This window comes from Pan troglodytes, chromosome 1 (assembly GCF_028858775.2).
Source record: "Pan troglodytes isolate AG18354 chromosome 1, NHGRI_mPanTro3-v2.0_pri, whole genome shotgun sequence".
NCBI lineage: Eukaryota > Metazoa > Chordata > Mammalia > Primates > Hominidae > Pan > Pan troglodytes.
Genome location: NC_072398.2, coordinates 56,221,568 through 56,245,894, shown reverse-complemented (window position 1 = coordinate 56,245,894; position 24,327 = coordinate 56,221,568). Strand labels below are relative to the sequence as shown.

The following is a 24,327-nucleotide window of genomic DNA, read 5'->3' as shown; positions in this document are numbered from 1 at the left end:
GCTGCTCCAGGGCCCAAACTTTCCACCTACACTCTGTGGCAGAGCAAAGTTCACCAGTCCTGTAGCTGGAATACCAACTTCATACTGAAAAATGCCTCCAGCTCTGACTTCTCCTCTAAGCTCCAATTCAAAGTGCCAAAATGATTTTTTTTTCAGCTTTATTGGAGTATAATTGACAAATAAACATGGCATATATTTAATGCATACAATTTGATGTTTTGATAAACATTTTCATTGTAAAATGATTACCACAATCAAGCTAGTTAACATATCCATAGCTATATAATAATTATTTTTTTGGCAGATCTCTCTTACTCTCTTAGCAAATCTCATGTGCACAATAGAGTACTGTTAACTATAGTCACCATGCTGTATTTTAGCTCTCTAGAACTTATTCATCTCACGTACCTGAAACTTTGTACTCTTTGACCAATATCTTCCCACTTCCCTCCCTTCCCAACCCCTGGTACCACCACTGTACTCTGTGCTTCTAGGAGTTTGACTATTATTTAGATTTCACATATAAGTGAGATCATGTAGTATTTGTCTTTCTGTGTCTGACTTACTTCACTTAACATAATGCCTTCCAAGCCCATCCATGTTGTTACACGTGGCAGGATTTCCTTCTTTTTTTAAGGCTGAATATATTTCATTATTCCACAATATACTACATTTTCTTTATCCAAACTTAATATGTGTGTAGTTTTCTATTGCTGCTGCAACAAATTACCACAAACATAGTGACTTAAAACAGCATTTATCAGCAGAATTACATTCCTTCTGGAAGCTTCAGGGGCGAATTCTTTCAATGCCTTGCCTTTTCAGCTTCTGCAGCCACCTTCATCCTTTGGCTTGTGGCTCCTTCCTCCATCTTCTATGTACATCATTCCAAACTCAGGTTCCAGTGTCCCATCTCCTTTATCAGATTCTGATTCCTCCTGTGTCCCTCTTATAAAGACCCTTTGATGACACTGAGCCCACCTGGATAATCCAGGATATTTTTGCATATCAAGGTCCTTAACTTAATCACATTTGTAATGTAAAGTCCCTTTTGCCACATAAGGCAACATACTCATGCATTCTAGGGATTTAGGATATGGACATCATAGTGGGAGAAGCATTATTTTGTTTTAAACTTGAGTATTTTTAACTCCATAGTGCAAATTCTATGGTTGGTGCTATCTTTTGAGCCTCAACATACCACCACTCATCTAGTCCTGGCAGAGCTGAGCTGGAGAATTCTGGGCCTGGAGTAGTTCCAAGACTCCAAGGAAGAAATCCCAGTGTTGTAACAATGATGACAGCCTTGATATTCTCTTATCAGATTCTCTTCTCCATCAAGGTATTTTTACAGTATGTTATAAGCAATCCCTATCACTCCACAAAAGAATTAATAGATACAGTCTGCTCTAAATGTGCAAATCATAACACATTCATAAAGATGGCACAAGGTTTGCTGAAGGGTATTACTCTTAGCACTCTGCACTATGTGAAATAATAATAATACTGAGAGTACCTAACATTTTGTGAGCACCGTTGTTTCCTAGATGTGTTCACGTGTTCATTATATCATTTAATTCTTAATATAATTACAAAGTATAGGTATTATCATTTTTGTTGATAAAGAAATTGATGTTTATAGGTGTTGAGTGAATTACCATATAGCTTCAAATGAAGAGAAGGGAGTCTAAGACTGTTCTAGCTGCCTCCAAAGCCAATATTCTTTTCTATAAGGCCAAATACCTTCCAGAGCAAAGGAGAAATTTCCTGCTGAACTCTTCATTCATCCCCAATAAATATAAGAACAAAATTAAAATGTAGGGCACTGGTGAATTGCTTTCTGGAACTTTTTTCTTGGGAACCTCAAAGGAGTGACAGTGACTTGTGTAGATTTTGCAAATTGCAATATCCCCTAGCTCTCATGTAGGTTATCATCGTGCTGGGAGCATAATAAATACTCAGTAAATACTTGGTGAAGGTTGTTGAATAAATTTAGGTGCAAATAAGCAAACTTTTTCAGATAATTGGTTATTTTTCATTTTTTCCATGAGGTCACAAGGGATTTAGTTGGGGAAAGAGAAGATAAGCCCAGAAAGTATACTAATAGCAGGATTCCTAAACAGAGCAGGGAAGGGATGCTCCTCATTGCAGAGCTCCACGCCCCATGGAAATGACAGCTTCTGAAGAAGTTGTAGGGTGGTAACCACCACCGCATAGATCTACCAAGTAAGGGTATGAAATCCTTTTGCCCTTACCAATTTAGTCGCTAAACCTCCTCCCTCACCACTCTTCATTTACTTACGCACAGGACTAACATACTAAATCCCTACAATAAGCCAGTCTCAGTGCTGAATTCTAAGGATATAAAGATAATTAGGAATCAGTCCCTGCCCTAAAGAGGGTAAAAACACAATAATAGAAGAAAAATATATAAAATAAATTCACTAAAGTATTATAGGGGCTACAACAAATTTTATCATTTATAGTGGGAAGCTCAAAACCAGAATGGTAAATTCTACCTGATTAGAGGTAAAAGTGAGATCAGAAGAGGCTTCAGAGAAAAGGGGACTTTAAGGAATGTTTAGGTTCTCTCAGGTTTGGGAGAAAGGGTAAGAGATAGATAGGTGGAGAAACAGGGATGTTTCCAGATAGAGGGAATAACATGAGCAAAGGTGCAGAGATATTGAACTGTTGTGTTTTATAGAAACTGAAAACAGGTTGGTTTCATGGCTACTTTTCATTTTGAGAAAATGATCATTAGTCAAAAACATAGTTTGATTTAACACAACAAGTGCCTTCCACTTCTACAGTTTGCAATTGCTTTGGCCTTAGCTGCAGGTAACTCTGCTAAATTCCCCACACTGTGTCTCCTTCTAGACAAGCACAGGGCAGGATTTCTACCTAAGAAGCTTCAGCTCTGCAGCTAGGTAAAGTCACCATTTTCTATGCCCAGCCAAGGAATGCATGAAGCTCCCTGCTCTCCCTCCCTTGTCTTCCTGCATCAGTCTTCATTTTCTTCCTCCTATTGTCTCCTCCACACCCCCACCTCCACTCCATCTCTTCAATGGAACCTTGCAAGAAGCTAATGTGTACCTAGCTGCCTGTTCTCATGTGAGCCAATAGAACTAATCAAGGTACCAGTGGAAAAACAAGCAGAGATTTGATCCATCATTAAGCTAAACCAAAACACAGAGTCTCTAGGGATTTTGTGTGTGTGTGTGTGTGTGTGTGTGTGTGTGTGTGTGTGTGTGTGTCTTTCCTAGGTTCATAAATCTTAGAAATGAGAATAAGAGCAAAATAATTAAGGGATAAGTCTGAGTTCTTGAACCTTGAATACTTTCCCCCATCTTGTGTTTATTTTTGTACCCACCACTTAATCTACATGAAGAGAAGTCCACATTAGGCAAGTCCTTTATGAAAAAAATCACATCAACAGGTGATTAAAATTTTCTCTTGATATACTTTTACATAAGCATTGCGAGCTTATTGAGGGATAAGCATCTTGGAAATACAGTATTTCCAAGTCTAAATGTCAAACATAATTCAAAAATAGCCCACTGGAGTGTTTCCCCCAAACAAAGCAAATCCTCCTCCAAACCCAACATGTCATGGGTGTGCAAAGTTTAAAACAAGGGCAGAGGACTCTACAATAAATCCCAAAATATTGGCAGGCCTGTAAAATATTTATGATTGGCCACGTATTATGAGACTCTATTTCTAGTACATTCTTCCTAAACAACAGGACTTTCTGCATTTTCAAAGAGCTATTCTGGATAATCACCAAAAAGTAAATATCATGAGTAAAGATGTTCAAAATTAGTAGTATTAAAAACAGTGATATTTTTAAAAATACAAGATATTTGTATTTCACCACCACCCACGCTTAGAGTTTTCCTTTTTTTCATGTTTAACTCTCAAACTTCTATATATCTGTGAGAAGTATGGTTTCACTTCAGTGTAGACATCATCACTGTATCTTATAGTCAGAAGAGATTGTCAATATCATTTAATTCAACCTTTTCATTTCACACATGACCAATTGGGTAAATCGTAAGGAGCGCCTGCTAAGAGGTACTGTACCAGGGCTGTAGGAGAGATCTTGATGGGAAAAAAAGATGCATGATTCCTTAAATCATTTGGAAAAAAATTATTTCATTTCTGTGTTAAAGAAGGTTTATATCTACTTGAAGAGATTCAGTAATGTATACATATAGATTAAAGCAAAAAAGGATAACTGCAGAAAGGCTGATCCAAACCAAGTGCAATACATAGACTAAAGGAAGTCATTTTGACTGGTGGAATGTTGGAAGGCTATCTCAGGTAATAGGATTTAGACTAGATTAAAAGGATCAATATATTTTCATTAAATAGCAGTGCAATAAACAGTTATTTTCCGTAGATGGAATAGTGTTAGTAAAGATTCCTATATGATAAAGAATATGTGTGTCCCAGGAGTTCTAAAACCAGATTTGGTAGAAGCAACAGAAGGAATCATTAGGACTTCTTAATATTGAGAATTAAACAATAAGTTTGCTTCTGGCTACAAGAAGTAGAATCTCAATTTAACCAAATAAAGCCACTTAGTCCAGAGTTAGGTACTTCCAGACATATTTATTCAGTAGCTTCTTAAATTCATCAGGGAAATGCTTTTTCCACTTTAGCTCTACTCTGCCATCCTCACCATGTTAAGTTGAATCTCTCCTCATGTCACCAGGTGGCCTCTGCAGTCTGGCATCACTCCAGGTACCACAGCATCCTATGTAAGAAAAGAGACTGTTTCATCCCTGCATCTCCTTTTAATAATGAAGAGATTTTTTCCAGAAGCTCTCCAGCTGAGTTCTTATCAGCTAGACCTAGATCACATACTCATCCTTACACCAGTCTCTGATAAGACAAAAGTATTACCAAAACTGAGCAGTGTTTTACCTTTGAGGCACAGGAAGAGAAGTCAGGGCTTCGCTAACAAAGAAAAAGGGAGACTGGCTCTTGACTAGGCAACTCACAACGTTAAGGAACCACAGCTATTCCCTGAAGCCTGTTGGAGGAGAAGGTAAAGTAAAGGGCTTCTCTCCCTATTTAGAACAATGGCTCCTTTACAAAGGCTGGGAAGATGGTGGTTGGGAGTTCCTCTAGGCAACAACAGACCTTATTCAATAGATGATGGTTTGGGGTTTGGGCCATGGCACCTTCACATCCTACTCAAATCACTAGGTGGTCAGGTCCATAAGGAGGACAGGAGCAGAGAGAGGCCATAGTTCAAGGTCAAGATTTTTAGAGAAGTTTGTAAGTTCTTCTCTTCCTTCCTAGTGTTGGGCAGGTGAGCCTCATAACATCATTAGGCATCAATCTTAGGCACTCTGAGGGTAGGTCCTTCCCAATTGCATGTCTCTTGCCAGTCATATAATGCAATCCATATATTTAAAGAGTTTCTCAAATCAATTCAAATCTCAAATCAATTTATTGTTTTGTCAATTACTTTATTTCATAACATGATGTCAGAATTCTTAATACCTCAGTAAAGGTAATGTTTTGGGTAAAGTAACCGTTGCATCCTGCGTCAAGGGCATATAATCTGGGCACCCAAGTCAATTTTCATAATCATATGTTGCTACATTGTCATTTTAGTAAGGAAATGATGATGATGTTTTGTGAAACCACATCTTTTTTTCAGCTACTGTTTTTTACTTTGTGATAGGAGGGGAAAAACACAAAAACAGAATGAGTCACTCCATTGCCACCACTTCTCTATCGTTTTCCTTCCTGTTTTCCTATTGGAGGTTGCAGTTAAGGTCACTTCTGGACTCATTAGAGTCTCAAATCAGGCTTTGATGAAAGCACTGAGGAGATGTTTTGTCCTTCATTTGACAAATATTTATTCTAGAACACTGTTCCAAAGAATTAAAAATCTAAATAAAATATAGCCATCCAGGCAGCTAGCAGAAAAATAATGAAATAAAAGTACATTTATTGGCATGGAAAGATGTTCACAATAAAGGAAAATATATATCCATAAGCATTGTTTACTTTTCTGTGTGTATGTGTGAGTAGAGACTGTGTGTATGTATTTATCCAGATTTTTTTTTCATTATTCATGTATATACATAGATATATTGAGCGTGTAGTGTGCTATCTTAAACAAACAAAACACTTGCCTGCAGTTACTCTGTCTTCTAAGAGCTGGTGTAGGGGTGGTAGACAGTGATGTAGAAGGTGGTCAGAATCACAGCTTTCATGCCAGTGGGAGAATAAATCTCTATACTGCTTTCTTTTGCCTACACAAGCCAGTACAAAAGGAATCTTGCCTAAGATTTTAATCATGTTAAAAGAAAGATTAAAATTTCAAAATTTAGGGTAAGTTTTGCCTAATACATTTTAACTTTAGAGCAATGCACATTATTTGCATAACAAAAATCTCAAAGAACATAGTTTCTATCTTTAAGGAGCTCTTTTAGAAAAACACAGAGGAAGAAGTCACTGCCTCTACCTGGAGGTACCCAGGTAGGCTCCCTCAAGGAGTTGGTCTTTAAATTGGGTTTTAAATGAAAAGTCCTCAGAAAATAAACAGCACATTATAAAGCATAAAGGAGCCTGGCAATTCAGTAGGACTGGACCTCAGACAGGGGCGTATGGAGACCCACATATGGAAGGGAGTGTAAGTGGTAGCAAGAGGCTGTAACAGCAAATGGGGCCCAGATAATGAAAATGTAAGCCAGCCGGGCATGGTGGCTCACTCTTGTTAATCCCAGCACTTTGGGAAGCGAAGGCAAGAGGATTGCTTGAGTCAATGAGTTCAAGACTAACCTGGGCAACATAGTGACACCTCTGTCTCTGCAAAAAAATTTTTTTTTAAATTAGCTGAGTGTGGTGGCACACACCTGTAGCCCTAGCTACTCAGGAGGCTGAGGCAGGAGGATCACTTTAGCCTGGGAGGTCAAGGCTGCAGTGAGCCGTGATCACACCACTGCACTCCAGCCTAGGCAACACAGTAAGACCCCATCTCAAAAAAAAAAAAAAAGACAGAAAGAAAAAGAAAAGAAAAAGTAATCATCTCCAAATGAGATTTCACCTTCAACATCATGAAGAGTCATTGAAGATTATATTTTCTTTAACAAAAAAGAACACATAATTTTAAAAGTGTTTTTATGTAAATTTTTGTAATCATAGAACAAAGGATATAGGGAACTAACTCTTTGTTCTTAACCTGAAGCTTTAGATCCTTTAGACTAATTCTCTTGGAGTAGAGCAGCACATCCAAAGTGGGGCTCCGGACTGGCATCAGCCAATAACACATTTCTCACCAGACCAGGGGGAAATAACAGACATAAGAACAATGAAGGGAATTTTGTATAAAACTAAATCTATTCTGTATTTTATTTTAATGTGTGTACATTTAAGGAGCACGAGCGCAGTTTTGTTACATGGATAGACTGTGTAGTGGGCTTTTAGTATAACCATCACCTGAATAGTGTACATGGTTCCCTCCTCTCACCATCTACTCATCTCTCACCCCCTCTCACCCTCCCACTCTTCTGAGTCTTTATTCAGTATTTTGAAATTTATTTTTAATGTCTCTCATTAGCAAAACAAAAAGGAAATTGGCAATCCCATGTTGGTGTCCCCTAATGTATTTTTACTTTCTTGTTCATTAAAGCTGAAGTTCAGGGAACTACTGGACTACAGTTGTGTAGTTTCACTAGATGCTGAAACTAGCCAGAAAAAGGAAAATAAGCAGGGCAAAACACATAAAAACAAGCGAGCAATCAAAGAGTTAGAGGAAATTCCAGTGGTCTAGGAGAAAATGTGGAGGTGAAAAAGGAACTGAATTTAATAACAAATAAAGCGTTAGTTTCCTGCAAAGTTGAAATAAATATTTTATTTTAAAAAAGAGACATTGTACATTCTTCTTTTAAATTTTTCGTGCCAAATACCTAGTTTATACTTTGTATTTTTAGGAGAATCGTTTGAGGCTTAAAATGCAAGGTGCGTGTATATATAAATGTCTTTCCTTTATGAGATACGTGTCTTCTGCACAGAGGGCTTTAAAAAATTATCTAAAATTTTTTTAATAAGAAGAAAATTTTTGCCAAATAAATCTTTATTCTCATATTTTTTAAACGCTAAAGAACCTCTCTCAGTAGATTGTGTTGTCAATTCTAGCATGGAAGAATTAGAATCATGTTCTGGCTTGTGCAGTGCAGAGGAATTACAGGATATTTGCTGGGCGTTTCACCTTATAATTCACTTTTCCTCTGTGTGATCTTCTCTTTCTAATGTTGTTCTTTTCTTTCTCCTATAGTCAATTTACTTGCAAGCACCTACTCCTAGTTTGTTTCCTGAGTGGTTGTAGGTATCTGCCACAGGCTGATAAACTTCCCGAGGTTAGTTACCTCTTAGTCTTAGTCTTCTCTTAGTATCCCTGCAGAGAACCCAGGCCCATAGACTCATTTAAGCTTGTTTACTTACTTTGCCTTCCCTCAAAGAGCGATAAAGAAAATGACCTTAGCTCCATAATCCTCAACTCTGATTTATAGAACAAGGCATCCCATTAGTGGCTTTCATTTCCATCCTATCAGTCAATTGTGTTTTGGCAGGATACCTCAAAGTTAAACATCATAAAGCTAGATTTAATGTTAACTTATTGCTATATAAATGGAAATATCCTTTTCATATTTCACTTTCTATTTGTGTTAGATCATAAAAAATTAAATCCATCTAGCTCTAGCATATAATAATGCATGTTTAGAGACAAGAATAGGAATCAGAAGGGTAGATTTGAAAATAAGTTTGAAAATGACAAAAAGATATTTAAATCAGACTTCATCTTTTAAAGAGCAAACATTTGTGCTTTATAAAATTCACTAAATTTATTTGTTTCCTTATAAATAATAAGAGGATAAAATTTGAAGCTCCATATGCAAGTTTTAAAAATGATAATTTTAAAATGTTAATTCTTTGTTAGCTAAGGAAGTATTTTGGATATATCTCTTCCACAATTTTATCTTCTTCTTCTCAATAATTATTTTTAACATAAATTTAACTTATAATTTCATCATCAAAGCTTTAAGAAATCCATAAGTATTTTTAGCAACACTGTAAATCTCTCTTATTTCTATTCTGCTTTTTTCCATTCCATTTTTTATTATAGTTAAAAATAACTATAATACTAGCCCAGTGTGCATTCTTCCTCTTTGGGGTATATTTTAAGCAACTAACAATGAATCCAATTTGTCAATAGCTCAGGGCGCATATTAGACAGACAAATACATTAAGCACGGAAATTTGCATTGAAATAAACATACCATCACGACTTCTTAAATTAGGATTCACAGTAACTACCATTTAGTGAGTTCTTATCATGTAGCACACACAGTGCTAAAAATTCAATATGTATAAATACACACATACATATATACATACATATATAATCTTGTTTATTCTTTATAGTAACAGTATGAGGTAGGTAAATTTAACGTTCCCATATTACAGATAAGGGTACTGACACTTATTAAATGAAGATATTTGGTAAGAGGCAAAGCCAGAAATAAAATTCAGGTTCTGCCTGTCTAACTCTAAAATCTATAGACAATAACCTGCATAATTGCAAAGTGGGCAGACTGATAACCTTATAAAATCAGGATCACCCAAATTCAAAATGACACCCAACACTCTCTGACCCTTATTACATAATTTCTCTAGTGAGCAAACACTGTCATACTTTGCAAAGACAATTTCATACTTCCTCAATGTCTGTCTCATAGCAGCTGCTCAATAAAGATATGTTAAATAACAATAATAGCCAAGATTTAGATAATGCTATATACAAAGCACTTTTCTTTCTTTCCTATTTTTTTAAGTTTTAGATTCAGGAGGGACATGTACAGGTTTGTTACATGGATATATTGTGTGATGCTGAGCTTTGGGCTTCTATTGAACCTGTCACCCAAATAGTGAACACAGTACCCAATAGGTAGTTTTTCAACCCTTGACCCTCTCCCTCCCCTCTTTTAGTGTCCCCAGTGTCTGTTGTTCCCATCTTTGTGTCCATGTGTACCCAATGTTTAGCTCCCACTTTTAAGTGGGAACATGCAGTATTTGACTTTTCTTACCTTTATACATTTTAACTCATTTAATTTTCTTAACAGCCCTATGAGGGTAGTTACTATTGCTAGTCTAATTTTGCAGATGAGGAAATGGAGGCACAAAGAAATTAGATAACTTCTTCTGGGTCATGTAAGTGGAAGAATTAGACTTCAAGCCCAAGCAGTCTTGTGCCCTAGTTCCACAGTCCATAGCCAAAACAAATAAATGAATGAAATAACCAGAATGATTTTTGCCAACATACATCAAATTATCACTGCCTTGAATGAAATCGTTCAGGGACTCCCCACTAGTATGTAGGATAAAAATGTGCAGTTCATAGTCCAGCCTGTAAGGCCCTATATGATCTACTACTTCATCTTTCACCTCACATTTTGTGCCCTTCACTCTCCTCGGTCTCATACAGCAGATTTCATTCAGTACTTTCCTTCCAGTCTGGGTCCTTCACACATGTTGTTTCTTCTCCCTAGAAGCTCATTCTTAAGACCTTCAACTGATTAACTTGAATTCATCATTCAAGACTCCACCTAAATATAACTTCTTGTGAGACAGTGTCTCTCATATGCCTATATAACCAAGGTATCTACTCTTGTTATATAATCTTGCAGTACTTAGTACAGTTTCAAAGGGTATGTGCCTGTCTATCTGTCTCTTCCTCCTTCATTACCCTGTAAATTTGATGAGGGCAGAGACCATGACTTGTTCTAGTACATGTCCTGTACTAGGTACTTGACAGAAGCTTGTTGAAAGTGAGAATGAATAAACAGCTCAATCAAAAGCATTATTCAAAATGTATTGTCATAATATTGTGCGTGAATGTGTATGAATGCCAATTGCCAAATATATCTGCCAAGCACTAATTTAATAATCAAGAATATCCACCAGGTCTCTGAGGAGCTAAGATTGAATATGGTTATCAAGCCAAAGATATAATGAAAACAAAAGAGGATCGGCTTCCTCTTTTCTTTCATCATGTTAAATGCAGTAACTATAGTTTTATCTGCTTCATGTGTGATAACAGCACATCCCCTCTTCATTGAGAAAGGCCTCCCCCTTACCTCAGTGTCCTGTCACAGGTACGAGCCAGGGACCATGTCAGGCCAGAGTTGTCCATGCTTCAAGCAACAATGATTCCTTAGAACATGAGCACAAGGCCCCACACGGGCCAGTCAGAATCCTCCATGTGACTATTAGATTAGTTCAAATTAGGAGCACTTCCTTCTTTGCCTTTGGAGTCACAATTCTAGGAAGATTTAAATTTAAGCTGCTTAATAGCCATCTTCCCAAGTCATATGGAAGAAGCCTGTCTGTATCACCAGAAAAAGAGGCCCAATGTGCTAACATAAACAGAAATAAGCAGAGATGAAAAGCAGAGAGACATCTCTAATTCTCATTTAAGCTGTTGTACTCCACTATATCTGAAGTCAGCTGTATTCCAGACTTTCCAGGTAGGTAGGCAAACAAGTATTTCTTTTTGATAAAGTTGTTTTGAGAAGATCTTTTTGTCACTTGCAGCCATGTGCCCTGATTCATACATCTTCCCAATCAAATCACAATTCTAATACTTGGAAACACAAAGCCTTGGAGGGGCCTGCTTCAAGATTTACAGAAAACTGAAAGATTATAGGCTTGGTTCAGACTTACAGGGAACTTACACACAGTGCATAAGAACAGAAAATCCTGTCATAATCACAAAAACCATACCAGGTCATACAAAAGCCTGGGAAAGTGGAATGTCCCTGAGGAAAGAAGCAAAAAGGAAGAAAAGTTACCCCTTCCACAAAAGCGTCCTTTTTTTCCACTGAGGGTTGCTACTATTACAGGTAGAGGCCCAGGAGAAATACTCATCATGTTTCCTGCATGTCCAAATGAGAATTCCCATCAAAGCAGGCCTCACTTCCTCTACAGAAGCTACAGGGGTTGCTGTTTGTTTCAACCTAAGTCTGGGTTATCACTATTTTAAACCTCAAGAACATATAATCCTGCCATCATCTGACTCTTTTGTAGATCTTGTAACATTTGAAATCTTACATCTGTTCCTGTGATGCAATTAACTTTAGAGTTAGACACCAAGTTTGTTATCCTTGTAATTCCACAGTGTTCCCCGGTGCCTTGGGAGAAGAGAGGCACAACACTACAGACAGAACGAAGAATTTAAAGGAGCAGCGAAATGAATGTTTTAACTCATAGCAGAACAAATGGTCTGAAAGTTAAGTAAAGGCTTATCTACAAGTGTGGATTTTTGAACATAGAATCCCTATCTGTGTTTTGATTTTTTTTTTTTTCCAAGAGCTTGGTTTTCCAAAGAAAAAGAGATTCGGGTCATATTAATTGCCAACACTTAGAGAGCATTTACTATGAGGCAGGTGCTGCTTCTTATTTGAACTAATTTAGCCTTTTTAATGATTGTCCGATTGTCTTGAATTTACTGTTGAGAAATGTCAAAGAGGTTACGCTGCTTGTTGAAATTCACACAGCTGTGTAACCACAGCTGTCTCTACTGTTGCCTTTATCACTACCTTTTCCAGAATCACTTACTGCCTAACAATCTTGGGTATCTCCGTCAGCTCTTTCTCCTCTTTTGTATATCAACAACTTTAAATTTTTATATAAAATATATTTAAAATCTTTTTTAGGGATTTCCATGAAATATCTGCCCTCCATTTAGCTATTTTGTGATACTTTCTGGGAGATTCTTCTCAACATTATCTTTCATTTACTTTATAGAATTTTTAAAATTTTTAATGAATATTTTCTATTTCCAGGATCTATTTTTTGGTCTCTGAATTCCTTTCTCAAGGCATCCTTAATTCCCGTGAGAATACTAATTAGAATTTACTTGGTGTTTCTCTCTTTTTTCTTCCATTTTCAGAACTCTTTATTTTTCAAAACTTTATACCAATTAAACAATCATTCCCCTTTCCCCTCTCCCTTCAGCCCTTGGCAATCAGCTTTCTAGTTCTTTTTCTATGAGTTTCACTATTCCAAGGACTACATATAAGTAAAATCATACACCATTTGTCCTTTTATGACTGGCTTATTTCATTTAACGTGATATCCTCAAGGTTTCTCCATGTTGTAACTTGTGTCAGAATCTCCCTCCTTTTTTAAGGCTGAATAATATTCTATTATGGTAACTGTGTGTCCATAATAAAATGTTTATTTGCATTTTTCTAATAATCAGTGATGTTGGGCATCTTCAATTTTCCATTTGGAAATCTAAGTTTATTTGTCATTTGTATATCTCTTCAGTGAAATTACTATACAAGTCTCTTTGTATAGTAATATATATCTCTTTGTATAGTATTATATATCTCTTCAGTGAAATTACTATACAAGTCCTTTGTCATTTGTTTTTGAATAGTTTTTCTGGGTACTGGTGATTTTTAGTTAGATGAGTAAGTTCTTCAGATTCCTAGGATTTCAGTGCACCCATCACCCGAGCAGTGTACACTATACCCAATATGTAGTATTTTATCCCCCACCTCCCTCCCAACCGTCCCCTTCGAGTCCCCAAAGTCCATTACATCATTCTTACAACTTTACATCTTCATAGCTTAGCACCCACTTATAAGTGAGAACACATCACATTTGGTTTTCCATTCCTGAGTCACTTCATTTAGAATAATGGCCTCCAGCTACATCCAAGTTGCTACACATTGTTTCTCTCTTGTTCTTTGCACTATATGTATTTCCTCGAGGACCAGAGATTTCTTTGTTTTCCACTTGTGTTCATGTTATCTGAAATCTCTAGCGATCCCTTAGCCTTTGTTCATATCTAAGGTTCTGCTAACATGAATGAAGTGTTTCAACTGGCTGATTTGCTTTAGGGAGATGACTCAGTAAACAAGTTATTATACCAGCGTTCTTAAATGACACCATTTAGAGGTCATTTGTTGGGGGGGTGGGGGGACACTGTCCAATTTACTTAGAGAAGAAACTTCTGATCTTCTAACTGGGAATTAGAGGAAATTATGCCAGTATTATGTACATTGTAGTAATTGGCAATTCCATGTATAGACTTCCATCTCCATGTTTTGAACTTTTCTCTGCTGAACCTAACGTCTAAAAATATCTTCTGACCCTCACTGGGTTCTGCAAGAAAATCATTTTTCTTCTTACTCATATCTTTTCTGAGACCCTCTTGGCTGCAGCCTCCCTACTACATCTGTGAAAACGCCATTCACTTTCCATCTTCTAGAATCTTGCTGAACTCCCTCTTTTTCCTGACACCTCTTTCATTCTCGTCTGTGAAACTGTATGAATTTATTCTGTTGTAATCACTCTATTACAAGATCAAGAGGAAAGTGACAAATGCTGACTTTAACAGGAAGTCATCTCTCTCTCTCCACCAGCCGTCAGGATCCCACCCCACCTATTGCTGTGGGACTTCACTCTTGTCAGGACACTCCCACTCTCCTGTATCTCTGACCATTCTTTCTCTGATTGGCTTTTTCCCATATTCATCACATGCTCAGATCTTTATCAGCTAAAAATTAAAAAGAAATCTTAAAAAAAATAAAAACAGTGCTTAGACTATAGTAAACTCATCCATGGTGATCTCTTTCATCTCTCTATAGTCAAGAATCTTAAATGAATGGTCTGCATTTGTTTCTCATTGTTCAGTGATTCTTTGCAATCTGGCCTTCGTTACCACTCCACAGAAACTATCCTGATCATGTGATGCCTTTGTTACTAAAGCTGGTTGATACTTTTCCATATCTGCTCGAGCTCTCTGTAGCATTTGACATCAGTGGCCAAGCCCTCGTTCTTCTTCTGCTTTCCACAGATCATGACACCAAAGTTTCCTTCCTGGCTCTCTATTAGTTTCTTCTCAGTATTTTCCATGAATTCCACTTCCTCTGTCTATCCCTTAAATGTTACTATTTTTTAAGATTATGTACTAAGTTTTTTCTAGTCTCATTCTGAAAATTATTTACAAATTATCTCTTCTAATTCTATACCTATATTTATCAACTCAGTCTCAATGACTCGAAAATGATATCTTTAGTCCAAAGGTTTTTCTTTTATTCCAAATTTCTATACCCAATTACTTTCTGGGGGTGTGAACTACCATGGCCTATGAACATTCCAAAATCAACATCTTCCCTCACCTCCCAACCATCATCCATCCAGTTGTCTAAGCCAAATACTTGTGTATCCTCCTAGAATCCTAGCTTCCCCACTTACACATAATCGTCAACACTTTGGGGGATCTATTTAATTCTATGTGATATATCCCCAACGGATTCAATTTCATCCAATTTCAGTTAGGCAACAGACATAATTTGTCTCTGCGCCTCAAGTCTTATTCTCCAGAAGGCTTCCCTGAACCTCCACAAAACTGGTTTTCTCCTTATACATTCTTCTTTTTTTTTTTTTTCCTGACAGAGTGAGACTCTGCAGTGCAGTGGCTGATCTCGGCTCACTGCAATCTTCGCCTCTCAAGTTCAAGCGATTCTCTTGCCTCAGCCTCCTGAGTAGCTGGGATTACAGACACCTGCCACCATGCCTGGCTAATTTTTGTGTTTTTAGTAGAGATGGGGTTTCACCATGTTGGCCAGGCTGGTCTCCAACTCCTGGCCTCAATTGATCAGCTTGCCTAGGCCTCCCAAAATGTTGAAATTACAGGCATGAGACACTGCGCCTGGCCTCCTCATTATACATTCTTATTCAATGCTGTACTCCTCATTCATAGCAATCCTCCCAAGTATAAATAAATTACTTATTATATAAATGGTTGTCATTTGTCTCCCTCAAAAAATTAAGCTCCCTGAGGGAAAAGAACATTCATAATATTTAATATTTGTTAGATGAACAAATGGATCAATGCTTCTTAAATTTATTTTCTACACTGCCACTAACCTAATCTTTCTAAAACAAAAACAGAGTCATATCACTTTACTGTAAAAAAATCCTTCAATGGAAAAAAGGAAAAAAAAGGGAGGTCTACAGTGGATTCCCACTGCCTTAAGCTATTGATTTTATGTCTAAACTTCTTAGCATGAAAGACAAGGTTTTCTAAGACCTGGTCTACTTACCTCTACAGCTTTGTTTCTTTAGCTGACTGCTCAATATCACTGCTCTCCCTCAACTTAACTGCAAATAAATTCAATACTTCAGAAATAACAAAGGAGGAAAAACACTCTTTTAATATTTTATTATGCTCAAATAATTTAAAAATATATAAATAAAATGATTAAATAAAGCCCCAAACCTTTTTTCAAATAAGCACCCTAAATTATCTAAATCACCTAGGATGCTTGTTTTCCTAAGAACCAAGGAATATTTCAGGTGATTTAGTATAAAGTATAGCATGCCCAGACAAGATCCCATAACAGGAGTTACTTACCTGGTGCTGCTTATTTTGGATATCAGAATTTTAAAGGAAATGAGGTCCATTTGGTTTAGGCATCTATATATATATATCAATACGTAGAGGACTAAATGAGGGTTTAAAAGAATTTGTTGAATATAACTGAAGCAACTCTAAAATGAAAAATATATAAGATGGAATGATGATTAAATGGAAATGCTTAACTCAGTAAATGATCAGTTTCTTATTTCTAATGGACCCAAGTCTGCAATTCAAAGTTGGGAAGAGGCAGACAGTATGACATGAAATACTCTGTGTATTATATCAATTACACCTCAAGAGAAGAATTTGACTTTGCAAATTAAAGAACTAGTAAGAAAACATTTTTCTTCTTTCATACGGGTTTAGTCTGTCCCTAAAAGGGGGCTTTGGGGGTAGATATTGGATTCAACTGTTATTTGTCAGACAAGTGAAAGAATAAAGAGAAGTGTGTGACACACTGGTGGAGAAGCCTTACCTGGGACCAATCTGAAGTGCCTGTTGTGTTCTGCAGTATCATAAGTCGCCAGGGTCTCTCTGTCTGGCATAGCCATTCTCATTCCCAAAGTGCTTCAGGGATTTGGATCAAATCCAAAGACTATTCTGCTTGTTCATTCTGAACAGATTAATTCAGATTTGGCTAAAGATACTGCTGAGAAAAGAAGCGTGAATCCTGAGGGAACATCAACTTTCATGACTAAAGATAGAATTACCTGAAAAGTACATGGGGAGCTATGGGCAGAGTTAGAAGTTTATATTCTTGCAAAGAGATCTAAACTTAAAGGAACAAGGACTGGGGAGAACTATAACTGCCTATGACAGTCAGTTTCTTACATGGTTTTATGTTAAACTATGCAGAAAAATTACACAGAAATGGCTCTTTCGGCCAGGCACGGTGGCTCACACCTGTAATCTTGGCACTTTGGGAGGCCGAAGTGGGTGTATCATTTGAGCTCAGGAGTTCGAGACCAGCCTGGGCAACATAGTGAAACCTTGTTTCTACAAAAAATACAAAAACTAGCCAGGTGTGGTGCACCTATAGTTCCAGCTATTTGGGAGGCTGAGGTGGGAGGATCTCTTGGGCCCGGGAATTTGAGGCTGCTGCAAGCCAAGATACTGCCACTGCACTCCAGCCTGGGCAACAGAGACCCTCTCTCAAAAGAAAAAGAAATAGCTTTTTTTTCTCACCCTACATTATAATTTTCATCAGCCACCTCCAACCAATCAGTAAAATCTAATATATCTGTGTAGTCTTCTGTGTAATTAATACGATAAACAAAGGGGCAGAGCAGTAAAGAGAAATGAGAATTGTCCCACATTTTCCCATTTTTGGTACTCATGAGAACAGAGATGCTACCTCTCAGGGGTTTCGGACAAGCAAGGAGGAAAAATTTTGCCCGTTAGTGGAGCTAGAGATGATGAAAAGAACTTGATTTAGAGAAAAATTGCTAGATAGACAACTTGAGATTGGATATATAATACCCTTCTATTTTACCCTAAAATGCCAGCCTAAAGACTTTTAAGGAGAAGCAAAAATTGACACCTTTGTTTTAACAAATGTATTGAATAAATTATAATGTAATATCCACTCCAGCTCTTACCACGGTACTGGTGATCACAACTAAGTAGTTTGGATGAGGGCACTGACTTTGGGCTAAGAGAATCTTCTTTTTTTGCCTCAGCTGTTCTGTTTCTGTTAAGACACTGTCTGGGCTGAGATATTTAAATCTGGTTTCAAGGCTGAGTGTGGTGGATCATGCCTGTGATGCCAACACTTTGGGAGGTTGAGGTGGGTGGCTTGCTTCAGTCCTAGCCTGGGCAATGGAGACAAAACCCAAAAAATACAAAAAATTGTGTCTACAAAAAACTAGCCAGGCATGGTGACATGCACCTATAGTCCCAGCTACTTGGAAGGCTTAGAGGGGAGGATCAGCTGAGCCCAAGAAATGGAGGCTGCAGTGAGCCATGATTGCACCACTGCACTCTAGCCTGGACAACAGAGCAAGACCGTCTCAAAAAAAAAATCTTGCTTCAAGGTTCTATGCAGATGATTCTTTGCTTGTAAACCCTAGGAGCACCTATGTGATGCTTTGTGCTCCTCTCACTGGAATTACCTTATTCCTTATCTCTGTTCTTTTGAGTAACTGCCTCCTCTAACCAGGATTAGCATTCTTTGATCTGACTCCTTTGTTATCTTGTCTGTTGTGACAATGGGAAACATTTAAATGTTCTCTGGCCAAAAGAGACTGTTTCCGTCTGGAGACCAAAATGAAACTAGTCCTGGCATTTGCGTACTGTCATGATATGTCTTTCAAGCGGCAGTCCCTGTAGTGGATGCTGTGATGCGCTAAAGCTCTAAGGCATTCACTCCCCCAGCTCCCAGCAATGTTTTCTGCTTAAAGCTCACAGCTGAGTCCCTGCCTAGGAATTGCCCTCAGCTGAGGGAGTTTCCTGGCCCACGTTTATGTCCCTCTCTCCACCCTGGGTCAGCGTGCATTAAGTAACTGGTCAATGTAGAAGTACAAAGGCCTGGCCCCTTGCCTCAATTTAGGAACTTTAAAGGGCCACACCAGCTCCAGAGCTCCTATGGATGGGCTGAGATTTCAGTTGCAATTGCATGGCAGATCAGCTTTTCCCTCTGCTTAATCCTGCCTTCCTCCCTTTCTTATAAGTCTGCATGTCTTTCATCTCAGAGTCTGTTCCATGGAACCCACTCTAATTACTAATTACATTAAGGTTAATAAGCACATTATTTCCAGTATCTCCTGGGTTACATTAGATTTATTCAAGTGTGGAAACAAATTAATAATTGAGGATGGATTCTGCCATTAGGAAAGCATTGTCTAATTCATGTTATTTAAATTTTCTTCTAAATTATCAGTCATTTTACATTTAGCAATTTGTATTTCTTTTAATAACAAGTTTATAGTAAAAATATGAATTAGATGAAAAGAGCACACTACCTACTTTAAGTTTTATTCATTCTAATTATTTTATTTATTCTAATTTAGGGCAAAGTATTTCGGGATAATTTGTAAAAGCTTGTCCATGACTCACTTTTCTTTTTAGTTCTTTAGCTTTAGGTTTAGTGTTAAAAATGAAAACTTTATAAGAAATTTCAAGAGAACCTTCAAGTAGACCTACAATTTTGTCCATCCAAAATCCCTTACTTTGGGTAAACTCCCCACCCCTACAACATAAGTTCCCAATGGAATGTCTGTCATAATGCTTCCCTAACCCAGGCATCAGCAGTGACCCAGGCTGGCCAATAAGAGTATGCCATCTCCTTGGCACAGTGATTGATCCAGGGTAAGTTTATGAACTAAACAGGGCTAATCAGATGGTTTCCTAGAATTTACATATACTTCCCTGGGAAGGAAAAGGATACAGCCTTGAGCTTCCTGTAGCCACCTTTTCCAGTGTGTATCAAGAGCTTACCCACAGAAGGAAGCCAATATCCAGCAAGATGCGGAGCTGAAAGATGAAATCATCTGAGTGCCTGGTTACAGTCGGGCGTTCAGCCTGCCCTTTGGACATGCCATTTATATGAGCCAATAGATTCTATTTTACTTGACTAGTGTAAGTTAGGTCACTTAGAAAAAGACCTAACACAAAGTTTTATATCACCACCTTTGCACTTGATTCATTCCTCTGAGGACTCCATTTCCAGCATCTTTTTTCTAAGAATAAAGGCAAAAACCACTGTATTCCACACTCAACTGGACTTCCTCCAATCTTTTCCCCATACCCCTTTAGTTATTTTCCTTATGTAGCCATAACCCCTAATATTTCCAGTCAGCCAGTGCTTAAAATTCTTCATAAAGCATTATTTTATACTTTACAATTTCTCTGCTAGTATCATTTTGTGCTTTCTAACATAGACTAGTTTCTAGTTCAGAGATTTAAGTGATGCTGTGCTACATTTTCTTTGACTTAATAATTTGTCTGTGTGAAGACAAGCTTTTGGACTGCGAAACTGCAGCCAAAGTACATGGTTTCCCTGATGACAATTTTCTCAAACTGCTGACAAATTGCTTAGGGGAAAATAGCTCCTCTAGTGCTAAATTTGCAAACCTAAACCTATTGAGGTAGCAAATATCACATGCTTCATTAAAATAGTGAAGGGAAATCAGTCATAGGACAATTAATTGTGGAAACTTGCCATTCGAGTGTATAGTAAATAAGCATCTTGAAGACTCTGTAAGACTGCCTTTTTATGCCCGTTTAAATGTGTTCTAAGAATCACAGCGACAAAATTAGCTCATCAACGAATGATTTTTGCAGCTCTAGAGTAAAATTATTCTGCAAATGAGAAGCCCGTGACTTGGGTTATAAAGCTAGTTTAAGTTGATGTTCAACTCATCTGTTAACTGCTGACATTTTCACAGGTGTTCATGGGACATGAATGTGGAAGCTAAAATAGAACCCCAGCAGAACATACACAGTGGGTTTCTCCGGTAGTCACCGGGGAAGACTCATAGTTTATATAAAGCATGATTTGTACCTTATTTGCATAAGCATTCTCAGTTACAGAGCCATAGGATGTTAGAATCGGGAAGCACATAATAGATTGTCTAGTGTAGTTCCTTGAAATTGTGGCTCAGAGAAATAAAAATGACTCAGCTAAGTTTTCACAGCTGGTGGATGACACAACCCAGAGCAGATCCCAGTTTCCTTGCAAGTGGTCTGGAGCTGCCTTCCTACTTCTCTCATAACTCATAGGTTTGCTCCAACCTCTAGCTGTGATTTGATGGAAAGAGCACTAGATCAGAGGACTTAGACTTAAGTCCTGACTATGACACTTTCTAGATTCATGATCTTGGTCAATATTGTAATCTTTCTGTGCTCCATTTTTCACATCTTCATCTTTTCCTCTATCTCACAGAGCTGTTAATAGAATTAAATGAAATGAAACAAAGCAATTCGCAAACTTTAAACTATTTTGCAGTCAGAAGTTATAATAATTATAATCAAATTGAAATAGTGATTAACTATTTAGTAACTTTCTCAGTGTAGCACTGGACTAATTTTTCTGCAGAGATTTTTTTCCCAGAAAAGAATTCTGGGAAGTGTTTTATACCAAAGGATAACAAAGTAACAAAGAGATTTCTGGAGGTTAAGTAAGTCAGGGTATTTTGCCTCTTACACAATGCTATGGTGAATTTTGGAGACTGTCATTTAGATGCCTTTGACTGTAAGTACCGGAAAGCCCTGACTCAAAATGCCTGAAACAACGGAGGTAGGGCAACTCCAGCATGGTTTGTCAGGATTCCAACTCAGCTTCTTCACAATTCTCTTGATTCTGTCCTTCTCCACATTTTGGCTTCTTCCTCAGCTGGTAGCATTTCTAGCTATCACATCCAGACAGAATGAAGTGGAGAAGTTGAAAAGGTCTGATTTTTCAGTGTTACCTACTTAAAAGTGGATAAATTTTTCCAGAAGCCTTCATCCAACCCCTCCTCATATCTCTTTGGCCTAAAAAGGATACCATAGAACTAAGATAAATGGCTTAAAATAATCAGAATACATTTGCCTGAGTTGGGGATGGAGCCATTTCCTTAAACATAGGTGGTATGCTAAAGGGATGGGTACTTGAGCAAAATTAGTAACGAGAGATTCACAGAGTTCTGATGTGGTGCTTTTCTCACTGTTCCATCTTTGTCACTAGTCTTCTTTCTACAGCAGTGAAATTACTCTACAAGTCAATTAATAATGAATTAATAATCAATAAAATTAATACTCAATAAAAGTGATGACCCTGGTAGAGATAGAAGGAAAACTATTTATTAATACCAGTTTGGTGTCCAGCCAGCTTATCAATTCTAGAGCAATGGGGAGTACTTAGAAATTAAACCAACTTGAGGCCGGGAGCAGTGGCTCACGCATGTAATCCCAGCACTTTTGGAGGCCTAGGCGGGTGGATCACAAGGTCAGGAGTTCAAGACCAGCCTGGCCAAGATGGTGAAACCCCGTCTCTACTAAAAATACAAAAAAAAATTAGCCAGGCATGGTGGCGGGCACCTGTAATCCTCAGAGGAGGCCACTCGGGAGGCTGAGGCAGAGAATTGCTTGAACAGGGGAGGCAGAGATTGCAGTGAGCCGAGATCGCGCCACTGCACTCCAGCCTGAGCGACAGAGTGAGACTCTGTCTCAAAAAAAAAAAAAAAAGAAATTAAACCAATTTGAGTTTTGTCAGCACTCTGTTTCTTTGTACTATATTATCTTGCTGATAGGCATGTTGGAAAACAGAAAAGCAAGTTATAAATCATTATGACAAATCTAATGGAGAAAGCAGATTTTCAGGAATCTAGAAAGAACAGTAGCCGCAGTTCAGAAGATTGAAGAAAACAGTTATCTGAGATAGAAAAAATGGCATCAGATGGACCCTATTGTGATATGGAAAATGCGACTGTACATATTAGAAAGTCAAGGAAAAAAAAAAAGAACAGGAAAATAAAAATCAAGGTTAGTAGAAAAGACCAGTTGGAGAAAGAAAGACATTCACATTGAAAACAATTTTAAAGAAACTGTAAATGTCAAAAGAAACACACTTGAGAACCAGATGTGACCCTTGGTCTGTCAATCTATGGCTGTTAGTAGAAGAATGGAGGAGAATCATTTGAAGATATCTAATTTCTAATATACAAATGTAGAGACAGCTGCAGAAATTTGAAGTTTAATCATTATTCTAAAACATTTCTGTCCTTTATTTTAAAAAAGAAAAAATTAGTTTTCAACGTATTCAAAATCAATTCTGTTTGGCTGTATTTCGTGTATGGATTTTTTCATATATAATATCAAACAGAAGTTTCCCTAAATTATTATGCCCAATAGTTTTATGTTTTCACGACTAATTCTCAACAGAAATAAAATAGCTCATACTTCTTAATGGTAAGTTTTTTAAAATTCCCAGCATATTCAATTATCTTTCTCATTTCTACTCAAGTGGTATTGTATCTAATAGGAATTCAATATTTTTATTTCCTTGGTTAATGTGTCAAAGATGGCTGCTTTCCATCTCTTTTTTAAGCACTCTAAACTGTATATACCATCCATATGCTAACAAAGAGGCATGAGTGCTTTCCTATGCCATTTTATGGTGGATTTTGTTTTACAGTCATGGTGCTAATGGTCATTTTACCGTTTAGCTTTGCAATCTTATTTCTTCTCAACCTATTCTCACCCCCAGCTTGAATTATCATAAAAAACAACTGAAGCCACTTTTTCAACGATGTCAGGAGACCAGAGAGATGATTGCGTAACTGTCAACATTATTAAGCGCTCACAAATGCATTGAGACAGGACAAATGTACCTGAATCTATTTTGGGCTGGTAAAAATTCTTACCATTTTTGGTGGTGTGAACAGTTCACGCGCCTGCAATCTTAGCTCAATGCAAACATGAGCAGTAGCTTTGATTTGTTTCTATGGTTTCAAATCATCACAAATGACACCCGTGATGCAGCTTACTGTGATGTAATGCCTCCTGCTAAAACTCTGGTTGCAACACCCTCCTTGCCCATCTTCCTTTAAGAAATGCTATCACAAAACTAGCAATTCTGATTTTGTGAGTTTTTTAAAATCACAATTTTGAAAAGATAGCCCCTTTAAGTGCTTGATATGTTTTTGACTATGGTGAAGAGAAAAAGAATTTGCATTGGGTTGATGGAATCTTTAAATGTTATAGAGAAGAAATGTGAGTTTTGAGTTTTAAGAATAAAGTACTGGGCCTCTTCTTATATTATGTGGCTGATTCTTTTGACTCAATATGTTATCACCACTGATATATAATGAGTTATCAATAAGCTTACTCCAATCTTCTGGTAAGATGGTATTCTGCCATGTAGAATACAACAGAGTATGTATTCTACATGG

The 24,327-nt window shown here is 37.4% G+C and overlaps 1 long non-coding RNA gene across 3 annotated transcripts; it reads right to left on the bottom strand.

Moving 5' to 3' along the window:
• Positions 1-4,591: 4,591 nt before the first annotated feature.
• LOC107969611 (uncharacterized) lies at positions 4,592-23,872 on the bottom strand. 3 transcript variants are annotated; one of them, XR_010151493.1, is made up of 6 exons: positions 23,800-23,872; positions 18,055-18,267; positions 16,932-17,102; positions 16,140-16,197; positions 6,153-6,302; positions 4,592-4,756 (listed from the first exon to the last, which is right to left on the bottom strand). It is a non-coding gene; the product is annotated as an uncharacterized LOC107969611 (long non-coding RNA). The 3 variants fall into 3 exon arrangements; XR_010151484.1 differs by lacking the exon at positions 18,055-18,267 and adding an exon at positions 16,451-16,541 and having other exon boundaries at positions 6,153-6,272; positions 16,932-17,105; positions 23,800-23,857; XR_010151486.1 differs by lacking the exons at positions 18,055-18,267; positions 23,800-23,872 and having other exon boundaries at positions 6,153-6,272; positions 16,932-17,093.
• Between the last annotated feature and the right edge of the window lie 455 nt (positions 23,873-24,327).